We start from the raw sequence: 16163 nt of genomic DNA, 5'->3' as shown, positions 1-16163 counted from the left end.
TTTTCGTACTCGGATAGTAAAATTGGTACTCTAGCACTCATTAAGATCATGTGACCCAGCTCACATGATGAATTGTCATCAGGGAGTGACACAATGAAGGCTGTAGAGTTTGATTGACATAATTTCTGGTCACATCAGTACTTTAATACAGTGTGTGTATCATTGTTGTTACTTGAAAAAAGCTGTAAACTGTAAAAGGTTGGTACAAAACATGTCAAATGGATATGACTACTTGTAACTAGTAATTGTGAGTACACGATCATTAACTCTAGAGAGTACTTGACTACTAAAAAACGATGATTGTGTCAGCCCTAATTTGTATCGTACAGTACGGTACTACTGTATAGGGATCGATCATGAAGAACTGGGCTTTTGAAGCCAAAAATATCACCCTAAAACCATTCCGTCCATGACAGTTTGGCAGCATTGGTTAGGCACAGCTAAACTCAAAAATGTCTTCAGGCCATCTGAAAAGTTTCTATGAAATTTAAAACAAAATTCTATGTAACAGGTTTTTATACTGACTGACTCATTATTAACTAACTGATGCCTCCAGCCAAGTACAACTCGACAATGGATGAGGCTACAGGCATGATTTCTTCTCTGTTTGACTTTGCTTCATCCTGAGATGTGCCTTTTCGCCAACCACAGTACATACAATACACACATCATGGACTTGCCTTCATATCCTCCTTTGTGTCCTAGTTCTTTCGCTGACAACAGAAGGTGTCAGTTCACAATAGTGCAATGGAGCTTCCTTGTAGCTGTGTTGTATAGCTTATCGCCCGTATTTTCCATAATGACTGGATTGCAGACACGGTTCTCGTACTGTTCTTCATTTGTAATGCTGTGTAACAAGGAGGAGCATACTGAAGATTTTCTGTCCATTCAAACATTGTGTATTGCGTACTGCATTATTATCCATGGAGCACGCAGTACGCAATGTTCAAATGAACAGAAAATCCTCAGTAGCTGAAAACAAAGTGTAATAGCCACCTCCTTTCTGTTATGTAATTGATCGTTGGGCTCACATTCTGATGCAAAATTACTTTTATAGCATTCCTGGTGCTATTCTTTTTTATGTGGTTTATTTGTCAAAAATATGTTATTAATAAAGTAAACAAACTAGTAGAAATTAAACTTATGAATTTTAAATTGAATTAGGGATCAAAGAATTAAAAAGTAGTGAAACAAGGGAATATAGCTAAAAAGTGTTGAAACAAGAAAGGTTACCTATACTAATATAGTTGACATGTGTTCATAATTCAGTCATGATTAACTGAAATGAACTTTAGTGTTGATATTAACTAGTATATATCTGCAGGTGTAGACAACCTTCCTTGTTTTAGCTACCTCAGTTGTTTCACTACTTTTTATTTCTTTGATCCTTATTGTTTTCTTCTCAGCACCTAGGACAGTATGCATATAGCTATATGTGTTTAACATTGTTATGAAATTATTTTGATTATAACTGGGCTAGGAAATGATGCACCATATGCACAGATCACAACAATAGTGGAATTTATAATTCTATAGTGTAGCTATTAGTTAATACACCACCTAAAATAATATTTTATGATCAAATACTGAATGATACTAGATTATATGTACTACACAAATCTAATTGCCAGAAGCAGACTGTGCAGTATGCAGTGCTAGGTAGAGGTGTACCGATTATTGGATCGCCAAAAGGGTCTACCATTTTATATAAGTCCTCAAGTTCTGGATATATCTAGCATTGAGTCAGTACAGAGACGTGCTACAAGGTTTGTGGTTAATGATTATTCCTACCAGTCAAAAGCTAAACTAGCCAACCATACTACATTGTTGAGACCAACTAAAAGTTATTATGTTTACACAATCTTATTAATTGACATACCTGACACTCAGTTACATCTACTTCCAGAAGAAACCATCTTGCAAGAGCAAAAATGCAAGATCTTGCAATAAAAAAGGACCTTTTCTGCAAGAATACTGCAGGACCTTTCTCCTACAAGATTTTTTCTTGCAATATAAAAGGACTTTTTCTGGCATAATCTTGCAGGATGGTTCTATATTAATGAATAAAAAAAATTAAAAGGGGAATAAGCCATGAAACAGGGATCGCTGAAAAAAAGCCACTAAACAAGGAAGGATTTCTGGGGTAGTAATGTAAACCACACATCCCTCTAACTCACTGATCCCCAATTAACGCAATTCAAGAAGAGGATACTTTACCCAATTACAAACTAGAATAGAATCATATAAATTTTCTTTTTTTCCCCTCCACTGTTAAGTTATGGAACTCCCTCCTTCTCCCCCCCACTGTAATTAACTCCCCTACACTTAATCAGTTTTGTAATATGATTAATACCTGTGCGTTTTGATTTCTGATATAATATATAGGGGTAGAAATTTTCAGAGGGGGTTTCAGGTTCCCTAGCTGGCAGGGCCGCCCAGAGAAATTAAGGGGCCCAGGGCAAAGAGTTAAAGTGGGGCTCTTGACCCAAGTTGTAAGGTGAAGACCAAAAAAAAAAAAAAAAAAAAGGTCACAACCTGCTGGCAATGACAATAACTACCCATCACCAACCATATTTCCTTATCTATAAGCTTGCTACACTGCTCCTCTGAAGAATACTGTGACTGCTCTATTAGAGTATTTAGATCTGACTGCTCTATTAGAGTATATCGATCTTTTAAACAGGTATTCAGGGGGCCCTTCATGGGGCCTCCTGGGGCCCCTTTCAGACTGGGGCCCGGGGCAAAATGCCCCAGTTGCCCCCCCCTGTGGGCGGCCCTGCTAGCTGGAATTGCAACTTCAGCCTAGCTGCAAGTTGAAGACCAAAAAAAAGAAAGAAGGTCACTATGTGGTTTTGAACGCTTTTTAAATGAAGTTTTGCCATAATATTATAATACAGTATGTATAACTCTTACCATATCCCTTATACTCTATGCTCTTACCCAGACGAATCGTAGGGGCGCGCGCTATTTCAGAGGGATTTCTGTGCCTCATGGGCGTGCGTCTGCTTTGTGATCACGTGATGTAAGAATCCACGTGATACTGCAATGTGCGATTTCGGGCGCGATGAAGACAGTTCAGTGGACAGTGCGCTGATTTAGCAGACGTCGAGAACATGAAATACAGGTATTATAATGTCACGTGTGTACTTTCGAGACAGCAGGCAACGCGGGAAGGGCGCTAGGCCTATGACAGGAAATACTGCTACACGGGTACTTTGCAAGTTCAATCCTGTGACCTTGATCACACTTAGAAGTCCAATAACGGAAAATCGAAACCCATAATATAACACCATTTTCACATGGACACCCAAAAGTGGGGCCGGGTTGAATAACCCACTCCACGAGAAGCTACCCGTAGCGGGGAAAGGTATATAAATGCGCACGAGTTAGCTGTTTTAAATACTGAAACTTACCCTTGAACTTACCAGAGGTCCTTGGTAGAAAACAACTACACCATATCAAATAGACTAAACAATTACAATCTCTGCTACGACAGCTTAAAAGTCTTGGTAGGAGCATGCATTAAAATATTTGTGGGTGCTGTCACTGCTTTTATTCTGGGTGGGTGTAATTGAGGCTACACCATCATTGGTATTGACTCCAGTAACAATGCTGTGATCATTCAGCTAACAATTGACCAATTAGCTTAGTCTGAAATTATAAAATGCTATAAGAACTACCTGTACAAGATCAGTCATATTAGATAACTGATATCAGATCAGTACAATATCGATAGATCGGTAATAAATTTCCTAGATCAGATTGGTATTGGTAAAGCTCAGAAAAGTTGAATCGGTACATCTCTAATGAATGTGTCTACATTTATGGGTTCCCACACTGTCATCATATTTAATTCAATCTTGCATAGCTACAAGTACACAAAAAAAAAGGAATTTTCAACTACCAGGTGCCATGCAGCTAGCTAACTCATCTGAAATTAACCAAATATGTATTACTATTTTATTATGTTGTGCAACAACACATAATTAATTCTAAAGGTAAATAACTCACAGTGATAAACAAACATAACAACACACATAAGAGAATGTATATACTATTAAATATTAATTCTCGGATTTCATAATTCATGAAATTTTTGTAATTCTTCAATTGCATTGCTATGCACTGCTAAGGAAGCGCTTGTTAAACAAACCACTTTTTAGCAACATATGCACAGACGTATCTTCTAAACTGTTTTATAGTTTGACTATAGTGTTTTCCCCACAAATTCTTTCGACAAAACCTCAAAGCTGCTCTTCATTTTTGTTCACGTGCGTTGGGGATAAGCCCCCTTTCCAACTCGAAGGGATAGGCTATTCCTGGTAGTCTACGAGGCCTGCACTGTTGTTTCTCAATTGTTAAATGCCTGTAAAACCCGTGATTCACAAAGTCTGAGGAGAGTCACCACACCTGTATTTCAGACTGCTGAAAAGAAACCACTTCAGAGCAAAGTTTACCTGTGTGTAAGTTAATGCAGACTTCATTTCACTTTACTTCCTGCTTTTACTATTTAACGATTTTGCTCACGTGGGTGCATGCGGACAAACATAGATAGGTAGATATATAGGTACACACACACCCACACACACGCACCCACACACACACACACACACACACACACACACACACACACACACACACACACACACACTTTTACAAATACAATTTCAGTAAACCAGTCACGCGCTCACAGATGGCCGGCCTGTGGGTGTGCACCTGGTTAAAAGTACTGAAACAAGCTGGAGTAGTGCACAATATTAAATCACAGTAAAAATATAAGAAGTCCCTACTGTGCCCAAGATAACATAATGGAAATGCACAGTAGGGATATAACACTTCTTATTGTTTTACTGTGATTTAATATTGTGCACTACTCCAGCTTGTTTCAGTACTTTTTATCAAAGTGCTTTATTCCCTACTCTAGTTGAAAGCTCCAAATTTTTATGTACTTGTTTAATGGGTTATTGTCGTGCAGAGCATTCTCTCCTCCTCTAAGCCATTCTACCATCCAGATTTCTGGCTTTAGCCATTACCAAGCTCAATTTTTTCCTGTGCATCTGTTTACTTTAATATTATTGTCTGGTTATCTCTCAAGGGAACTCAACTGACAGTACGATTGTGAATTTCCCTTCTGACTTGATGCTTGACATCTTCGAATGGAATACTAGCAAAGTTGAAAGCCTGTTTCTATTTTGTTGGAAATACTTAAGCCTGCCCCAAAGGCTTGAAATACAACAAACTCTATGTACTGTATACAGTGAAGCCATCACCACCTTTGTCTATATAGAAAATCTGGTTGCAGTCGATTTCGGAGAACTTGACGAAGTTTATACAGTCCTAGTGGCTAGTACGTCACTGTTAGTAACGTGATTGGTCAGATCAAACATTTCTTCACATTGTCTTCTTCCCTGTCACTCTAATCCCATCAACCATACACCTTTCATGAGGTGTCACAAAAAGACTCAGTCTAGTGGATTGCCAGTAAAGTGTGATGTCATTGCTTATTAAAGAAGGAACCATATGTTGTTGTCTGTTGACCATATTTGGCTATAAACAGTATAATAGGGAACATCATGTATCTACAGTGGAACCTCTATTTAATGGACACTTTGGGACCAACCAATTTTGGTGAAATTTTACTGTTATAAGGAGGTTGTCCTCTTTCAGAGGTAAAATTGTATTGGTAAAGGTCTATAGGGACTTCAGTAACTGTCCTTTATAAGGAGGTTAAATGTACAGTGTCCTTTACAGGGTGGGTCCATTAAAAGAGGTTCCACTGTAGCTTTAAAATGGCACAGTAGGATTTATTCCAAATGCACTTTTAAATTTTAAGGTCTTGATTGACATTTTCATGGAATTGCCCATGTGCTGTGTGTCTGTATTTGCCAGGCTCAGCAAACTTGGTTGCTGTTATTGTAGTTCAATTTGTTATTTCACAGGATAAGATCTCCTATAAATTTTTTGTTGGTGATCATCGAATAGACAAGAGCCTGAAGGAGACACTGGAACAGTTAAAAGATGAGAAATACAGTACCAGCCACAGGCCAGGTTTAAGGTTCAAACACAGTGACGAGATGTACCACTAGTATACCAGGTATGTCTGTCTGTGTGTATGTAGATGTACAGGTTACTTATTATAATCAGTGAAGTGTGTTTATGCTGGACTGGGATTATCATGTGATGTGTTTAGTTGTAAACATGTCCACATTTTGTGGGGAGTCTCAGAGGTGTTCCTGTTAGACCATTACTACAGCTAAAAGTTCATACTATGAACTTGTATGATAAAGAGCACTTCATATTGATAGTGATTACTATGTTCCTGTTGTTACACACAGGTCACAGTGAGGCTGTCATAGCAGTATCATTTAGTCCTGATGGAAGGTGAGTGTGTGTATAAGGACCTTATGAAATGTCGGAAGTTTGTGTAGATGTGTGTATTGATTGTAATTACAGTCCAGCTCCATCCTCAGTATTACAATTGGGTTCTTTTGAACCAATTGCTGCAAAGTACAAGTGTGCTTGTTTGTGTGTGTGTGTGTGTGTGTTCGTTCATATATCTTATCATTATGTTGTACAGGGGTCTAGCTAGTGGATCAGGTGACTGTACTGTTAGATTATGGGATAGCAGTACCGAGACTCCTCATCATGTTTGTAAAGGTGTGTATAGTATAGTGTGTACTGTGTACATGTGTTGAAGATACAGATCACATGGTAGACACTGTGTATAACAAGGATACAATCATATAATAGTCTCCATAGCTGTATAATACAAATCATTAATGTGCAATAGTATATACAAACAGTTCAGTTATCACATGTCTCTTACGAGTCCTCAGTGTCCTGCCAAGTCTATGAACTGTCTTGGCAACTTGTCCAGTAGTCACAGGATGTGGTCTAGTTGTGGAGGAGATGATGTCTAATGTAGAATGAGTTGACTGTGTCTGAGCTCACTCATAAGTAAACAGGAGAGTTCTACAGTCTTGTTCCATTGTGGTATTCTGTGTATCAAGGGGTGCATTCTTTTGATGTGGACTGAGTATTTGGCAGTGTCTAATACTGTCTATACTCAGTAGTGCAGTTGATAGTCATTTCTATAACCATCCAAGGTCCTGTCTATTGTGCATCTAGCTTCTTCATTGCTAGAAGGACTTGTTGTCCAGGGGCTAGCTGAGTATACTCTTTCTCTTTTATAATTATGAGTGTTCCTGCTGATCTGACACGTGGCATGTACTATCTCATTTTACTAGAAGGAGTTTCTCCTCAGCTCCTCATTGTAGTCAGACTGATAGATCAGTACTGGTTAGGTAGCCGCTGACAGTTAAACAGGATCTCATAAGGAAGACAGTTCAGTAGTGACATGTTTGGTATGTAGTTACGTGAGCAGTAGGAGCTGTGAGTGTTCTTCCTGTTCCACAATCAATAACTGACTATTGTTGAGTAGTGGAAGACTTGACTTTGTGACCACAAAAGATGGACTAGTATAGTCAGCTACAATCGTCATTGTTTGTATTGACTTAACCACTCTGTGCAACAAGGGGGAATTAGTAAAACGCAGAATATGGAATTGCGGAATAACGAAATAAGCGAAATTAATCTTTTGCAGATTGTAGAAATATTATATGCTCTATAGTAATTATGCTTTATTTACCTTGTAACAGCTCTGCATGGCGCACCACGGCGATGGATAGAACAGCAGCCGGCGAGCATTAAATGGGACGAACACACAACCAATCACCCTAGCACAATCTACCTTCGCTAACTTTACTTAGCTACACTCTTGATTCAAACTTGAAGAGTTTTGAAATCCATTTAAAGACACACAACCACTGGACTTCCCTACTGAACTCTAGTGTGACTCTAATAAATTCTGTCGTATGCGCATGAAGGGCAGCTAGTTTAACCTAAGAATAGAACTAGGTCTTGGCGCTTTGTAGCTATATCAACTAAGGAGTATAGATAAGTAAGTTTAGCGAAGGTAGATCGTTCTACGGTGATTGGTTGTGTGCTCGCTTGTCCCATTTAATGCTCGCCTAGCTGCTGTTTAGCTATCCATCGCCGTGGCGTGCCATGCAGAGCTGTTGCAAGGTGTAAATAAAGTACGATTGCTATAGAGCATGTAACTATTTGTACAATTTGCAAATGGTAAGTTTTGCTTATTTCGTTATTCCGCAATTCCGTTATTCCGTATTCCGCGTTTTACTAACTCCCGAAACAAGGTGGGGAAGGTTGTATTCACTACCAAAAGCATGTTATACCTCTAATACGTCGATAAAGCATTAGGCCATTTGGACAGGGAATCGGTTTATTGGTTTGGTCTACCAGTAAGATGAACAATATTTGGAAGTTATACACATGAAGTTCTAAGGGCAGACATTGTGATCAAGCCCTGCTAGACTTTGATGACCCAAGTATTTGTAATGTACAAATAGTCAGGTAATACCTAATCTTCATGGTGGCCCATATCATTGCCAGACACTGTTTTGTAGCTTTGTGCATACTCAACAACATCACTATAGGTTGTTGACAGGACAGCCCCAAGTCCCACATCTGAGACATCTGTAGGTAATGTAAATGTGTCACCACAAGCAATTACAATAGTGATTACTTTAGACCATTAATCTGTCATGTTCAACTGCCCACTTATGGACTACCTAGTGGCTGGGTAGTGTCTAATCACTGGACTGGACTACTGGACTGACATATTTTAAAGTTTTACACACTTTTAAGGGTGGGATTACTGTGCATTTGGGTGACTGGTGACAACATTTCATCCTTGAGTGGTGAATATGATACTAAAAAGTACAGTGTAGCTGTGATAAGTCAAATGGATTCAATTAAATCGATTCTAATCACTGCTTGACAGTATCTACTGATATAGATAGTTGTATCACAATGATCTCGTGTGTCTAACAGTGAAAGAAACATTTTTGGGCATACACACATGTCAGTATATCTGCTATACAGTAACATAATGGTGTGTGTGAACACACAAACTAGATCCCATCACATAACTGGTTATGTACCACTCTGCGTGGGCAGTTCAAAGGCACCGCCAGTGCCATAATTTGTATATTGCACTGCTGCAGACTGCAGCGAGTGCGTTATAACTTATAACGCACTGGTTGCAGTTTTGTAGACCACAACGAGTGCATTATAAGTTATAATGCACCGACCGTAGTGCAATATACAGATATTGCACTGGCTGCGGTTTTGTGCAGCATAGCACAAGTGCCGGTGGCGAAGACCACTACGACACCTCACCTAATAGGTGGAAGGACACTTCACAGATCACTCGAATTCTTTTATAGCCTGACATGTAAAGGTCGATTGTGGGCCATAACGTCACCAATACGTATAATGTTTACAAGCAGCCAATGGCGATCGAAGAAGCCAACACGGGTGGCCACAACTCTAGTCTACATATATATAAACGTACTTATACACCTTACTAGTCTGGTGCCATCTTAGCCCATATTAAACTGTAGTCCACTTCGAGAATGACTCAATAAAACAAATATATTCTAAGTAATACTAACCTTTACATTCGATTGTGGTAACCAGTTTTGTCATGCCACCAGATTCGAGTTTAGCCAGTGTGAATAGTAAGAATTAGACTAGTATCATTTAGTAGTTGGGTTTTGTTTACTTAAAACATCTATTTAGCTACTTTTTTTCGCTCGAGGGAATCACTATGGCGATTAGTCTGGCGCTTAGTCTATATGGCGATTGAGTGATCACGCTGGCATGCTGAGCACTACATAATGAGAGTCGAACAGCGAATGCAGGTTAGTGATATAACCCATAGCGTACTAGCTTTCAATATCTCAGGTGGCTGCAGTACTGCAGGGGGAACGTCATCGCAACGTCCGGCTTGGTTACCCACAATCGATGTTAGAAACCTGGTCTTTATAAGCGTTACAGCTGTCTTGTGAGACTCTCCCCACCTATTAGGTGAGTGGTACATAACAGTTATACAATGTGCACTCGTGCTCTGCCTGTATAAACGCACTTGCCTTCGGGCCTAACGGCCCTCAGGCTCATGCGTTTATATCAGGCAGAGCACTCGTGGCCGTTGTATAACTATATAATATTTCATTACTGGAATGAAATGTCTGTATTCTGTAAATGGGGCACGCTACTAATTCCTATGGCTTCACACGCAAAATCTTGGTTTTCATTGATCTATGCTTGCTTTCCACTCCCTTTTGTATCAGATGTGTTTATGGTAATTAAAAATCACCATCTCCAGTTAGAAGTACTGACTGTAAGACTCAGTTTAGTATTTTAGACCTAAAGAATGGGAATTCTACAAATTATGAATCTAGTCTCACAGTTTTAGTAATCTTCTCTTTTGAAGCCATAGTAGTCATTCCTAAAAATCTATTTCCATACTTTTAAAGATAATGCTATTACAAGCCACAGCAAGAATTTTTGGGGACTTTCACAATTAGCTGTAGGAGGAGAATCAATTTTAGTGTTAAAATTACAGTGTTTTGTAACCATGCGATAATTTGTACATACTTCAGAGGATTTCAGTCAGATTTGCACTAAACATAAGTTCAATGTCTCAACTACAACATGTGTTACTCATCAGGTGGAGAACAGTATCTGTGTTGCTTTTACAGCTTCACATAAAACACATAATTTTATTGATGTAAGCCATAGGACATAGTTGCTTGCCCCCTTAATTGTATTACAATGTCATTTAGCTGTTAATAGGAGTAGAAAATTGCATTGTCATAGCACAATGGCATACAGTACGGCACACAGTACATACCAGTTATAAAAGTACGTAGGTTAATTTAATGTGTCCCTATTGCACAATTACATATCATGGACTCCAGTGACTAGTCACCAATTCGCAATATGCATATGTTATAGAAAGTTGTATCACAATAATCACGTGTGCCTCTATGAGCGAGAGAAACATTTCTGGGTATACCTACATGTCAGTATCTGCTATACAGTAGAGCGGATACTGTCAAGCAGTGGATAGAATACATTTAATTGAACCCATTTGACTTATCAGAGCTACTTTTTAGTATCATATTCACCACTCAGTGTTGAAATGTTGTTACAAGCCACCCAAATGTACAGTAACCCCACCTTAAAAATGTGTAAAACCAAAAAAAATGTCAGTCCAGTAGTCCATTCCAGTATTCCAGTCCAGTAGTCCAGTATAAATGATCGTGGCAAAACATGGTTGCATTGACCACATCTTCTGACCCCATTGCACCACGAGAGCCAATAGTGCAGATGTTCTGATTTCAAATTAATCTGCATCGTAAAGTTATTTTTAGTTGTACTGCTCTTACTTAGCTGAATGTCTGACCACAAAAAATGTGGACCACTATAATGGGGCAAAGATTCAATGTTTTCAGCAAAGTACAGTACGTTTCCAGCAGTGTTTTCATCATGCCATCCTGGATATTGGTACTTTTTCTTGGTTTGCAAAGGCACCCAATTTTCACTGGAACATGGTAGGGGCTTGAGAATTGGAAGAATATGCTTTCCTTTTCCTGTTCTTGTGCTCTGCTGTCTTAGATACAGATGTCTGCAATTTTTCAGTAGGCACGTTCAACTGTGGAAGCAATACTGCTTCTTGACTGGTCAATGCATTTCTTCCTTTAGATGTTGGTTCTAATTTTGCGTATACTCCTTGAATGGTTGTAGCTGCAGATCCAAAAATAGCTAATTTAATTGCACATAGAATATATCCTGCTGCAGCACACTGATGAATAAAGTACCTCCACCATTCCTTAGATAGTCCATGAGGACTCTTCCCATATGCTGAAGGATTTGCCTTGACAATATTTTGCATCCAAGCAACATTTCCACCCCTCAGCCATGCAGTAATTTTCACCTCACCTAAACTTTTCAATTCATCAATAGCTTGTATAAGTAAGGCTAATTCTGGTTTTCTGTCTGTGAGCAAACCTATGGTTTGATCACAGATATCACAACCTTACTTGGGGTAAGTAATGTCAGACAGTTCTTCTCCAAATAACTGAAGAAGCAATTTTCTTATTGTGCAGCATCATCAATGTCACTAGGACGATGCTGCCTTGCCATGTCTCTAGCCCAGTACCCAACATGCTGTATGTCATTATCATTATAGAAAATGTACACATAAGACTGTTTACCATCCCTTCCTGCTCTTCCAAACTCCCGTGCCCATGCATGGAGGCAAACCATTCCATGTGACAAACCTTACATTACTCTTATTTATACCAAGCCCAAATGCATGTGTGGCAACAATCACCTGGACATCTCCACCTTTCCATTTGATGTAGGCTTCTCTCTTCTCTGATTCTTTCATTTTGCCATAATATCCAATAGCCAGCACATCCCTCTCCCTCAAAGCTAAAACAATAGGTCCTACGTGACAGGCAAATAATGCTACATTGCCCCTTAATCAAATCTGTTATGAGATCTACAAAATTGTTGAAATCTCTGGAGTCTAATGAAACAGATTGTTTTGAGCCATCTTACCTTGTAGAATTTCACACTCTAGCAGCCAAATAAATGTTCGCATGATTCACTGAGCTTCTCTCAATTAAAGGATCGTGCATAAAAGACCTCAATTTTGCCTCTACTTGAAGAACAACAGTGGCAGAGAGAGCCACCAGAGGAACATTGGGAAAAAATGCATGTAAGTCTTCAATTTTCTGTATGTTTGTCTGAAGTCTTGCCAATCATAGACGAGATGTGCTTCGTGTATGGCTACTGGACCCAATTGATTGTTTGCATTTAGTGCCTGAACCTTTACATGGTTGTCTTTGTCACTAATCAACCATTCTAGGTTCACAAAAACCACTGCTGCACTCAAATCAGCACTGAATACCTTTTTTTCAGCATTGGGATCTACTTGAGCTGATCCCAAGTAAACAACCCAAGTTTTCCAACTCGTGTGTCTGATCTTGCATCAGAATAATGGTTGGCGTAATTAAAAGTGTCGATTGCTTTGTATAAACAGCTTGAAATTGATAACACAGGCTTTTACCACTGCCAGTGGGTTGAATAACCAACTAATCTGTTTTTTCTAAGACAGCATCAATTATGCGACTTTGAAACTCATTGAAATTTAAATGAGTTAAATGAAAATATTCAACAAGTACACACCTTTTGGCAGCTCCATCTAAATCATAAGATGAGAGCAATACATTAAACTCATCCATATCACTGCAACTGTTGTTGAATGACCTTTCCTATATCACAAAAAAACATGGGTAATTGTTGAATTCATATTGAAGTCCATGACATTCAAACGTAAACAACATAAATGAGCTCATTATTTTATTTTAAACACATGACTATAAAGCAGTTTTGTGGCATTGTAATCATACAGACCTGGGATTTTCTTTCCAGCCAAAAATATCACCCTAAAACCAGCCTCAATTTCCTGTCATGACAGCTTGGCAACATTGGTTAGTCACAGCTAAGCCCAAAAATGTAATCAGACTAGCCCCAAACCCTTTTCTACGGAATTTTAAAAAAGCTTCTATTCAACATAATTTTATGCCAACTGACTAACTAACTAACTAACTGATGCCTCTAGCCAAGCATAACTTGACAATGGATAAGACTATGGGCTTGATTTCTTTATTGTTCGGCATTGCTTCATCCCGAGATGTGTCTTTTTGCCATGTCAACTGTAGTACATACAATACATGAATCATGGACTTGCCTTTGTCCTCCTTTGTGTCCTAGTTCTTTTCGCTGACAATGCAGGTATTGATTTATGATAGTGTGATGTGGCTGTGTTGGCTATTATGCTTATTGCCCATATTTTCCATGGTAACTGGATCGATTGCAGAGACGCTTCTCATACTGTTCTTTGTTTGTAGTGCTGTGTAATGGGTGGAGCATAGGTGAAAACAGAGCGTGGTGGTCACCTCTCTTTCCGTTACATAATTGTTTGTTGGGGTACCTGTTCTGATGTAAAATTACTTTATTCTGGTGTGCATGGTGCCATTCTTTCTTTTAATGTGGTATGCGTGGGCTCATTATGTTATGAAAAAATAAACAAACAAACAAGTAGTAGGAATTTTATAGGGATCAAACTCATCAAAGCAAAAAAGTAGTGAAACAAAGGAATAGCTAAAAGTGGTGAAGGTTGCCTATACCTGCAGTGGACATTTAATCCCTAATTAAGTCATGGGTATAGACTGAAGTTTAGGGCTTTAATGTCCACTAGTATATCAACAGGTATAGACAACCTTCCAACTTTTACTTGTTTCACTAAAAATATAAGCACTGTGGTTCACAATTAATTCCTACAATGGTCACATCAACGGTATCATTTTTAGGTGTTCGTATTGTTATCTTTCTCTCTTGCTCTACATACATGTAGCTCACTCCCATTGGATCCTCAGTATTGCCTGGTCACCAGATGGGAAGAAGATTGCATCAGGATGTAAAGCTGGCAAGGTGAGTGAAATGTATGGAGTTGTTCCACCTCATTTCCCTCTACCACCCTTAATAATACTCTTACTACTACTACAGTGGAACCTGTCTAAAGCGGTCACCTTCAGGCCAGAGATATTTGGCCTTTATAGAGAGGTGGCTGCCTAACTCAATATCATATCTCTATAAAGCAGCCATAGGCCACAAACCAAGGTTGACCTTTATACAAAGGTTCCTGGGATTATAGCTATCCTCACACATGCCTACTCTTCAATCCATTACTTACATAACAGACATAAACAAAGTAGCAGAAGGATGACTAACAAGAGCGAGAAGCCACTGTATGGAGACATTATCACTAGGCTGCCTTGCTAGAAAGCCATGCAGTGAAGGAAAGGCTGTGGTTTAACCTTTATTTTAGACTGAAAAGACATTTACCTGGAAACTACACAATAATTGTAAATTCCGAGGTAATTAACATACTGTGAGGTGAGCTTTACTTAGAATCACGGAAGAGACAATTAAAGCCATGGAGTGGCTATAAGCTTATCTATACAGAACACAATTGTGAGTATAAATGTTATAGAAGTATAAAGTAGTGTAACTAGTTTACTCACCATTATGACTGTTGCTGCATGGCCACATTGTGAGAGGCTTTTTGTATAACAAAGTGTTGTTATACGTGTCATATGGGTGACCACTTAATGCAAACTATTTCTGTACAAACTGTTTAGGAATCGGTTGGGACCATAGAGTCACGTGGTCATTTTGCTGAGGTGACCACCCAACTCAGGTGACCATTAAGAGAGGTTCCACTTTACTACACATTTATACGCAGTATGTTAATACCCTACTACACAGTGTGAGACATATCTAATCCTTATGGGAAAATTTCTCTTCTAGACACCATGTTATCAGTTTATCATACTATCTACAGGTGTGTATATGGGAATCAGTAACTGGTAAACAATTAGGAACTTCCCTAACTGGCCACAGACAGTGGATAACATGGTTGTCATGGAGACCAATGCATCAGTAAGCAAGTAAGCTCATATGCAGACCATGTGTAGATGTTCTGCATATAGTTGTGAGACTGAATTGTAAATGTGAAGTCATACTGTTGGAAATGATTGGTGTGGACTTAGCTTTTACCTCCATTAGCTTTTATTGTGATGCCAACGGAAGGTATAGTCAATTAGCTACTTTTGGAAGCTGCATAGGCCTAACCACCACTGTAACATTTTTTTGCAGAAGCTGTACAAGCTTTATGCTTGCTTTCAACTTTTGGTCCTTGCATACATTTATCATTAATTGTGTTGGTAGTTATAACACTTTGTGTACTGCGATCATAACAGCCTGTGTTTGTATACACTATTTTTCATTGATAAGTACATAATATTTTATGGTACATAATTCCTGGTAGGGATCCTGACTGTCGTCTGTTGGCCAGCTCATCTAAGGTCAGTGTCAGAACACGATTGTATAGTACGAAATGAATAATATACTGTATGTATTATTAGTAGTGTATGTACTCCACACTATAGGATGGTAGTGTATGTACTCCACACTATAGGATAGTAGTGTATGTACTCCACACTATATGATAGTAGTATATGTACTCCACACTATAGGATGGTAGTGTATGTACTCCACACTATAGGATAGTAGTGTATGTACTCCACACTATATGATAGTAGTATATGTACTCCACACTATAGGATGGTAGTGTATGTACTCCACACTATAGGATGGTAGTG

General features: G+C 38.8%; 1 pseudogene; it reads left to right on the top strand.

Moving 5' to 3' along the window:
• The first annotated feature begins 799 nt into the window (after positions 1 to 799).
• The window catches only part of LOC136243967 (notchless protein homolog 1-like), a 53141-nt pseudogene continuing 37777 nt past the window's right edge, over positions 800 to 16163 (top strand).

Source organism: Dysidea avara, chromosome 14, assembly GCF_963678975.1.
Source record: "Dysidea avara chromosome 14, odDysAvar1.4, whole genome shotgun sequence".
Lineage (NCBI taxonomy): Eukaryota > Metazoa > Porifera > Demospongiae > Dictyoceratida > Dysideidae > Dysidea > Dysidea avara.
This window is presented reverse-complemented; position numbering and strand designations above follow the sequence as displayed.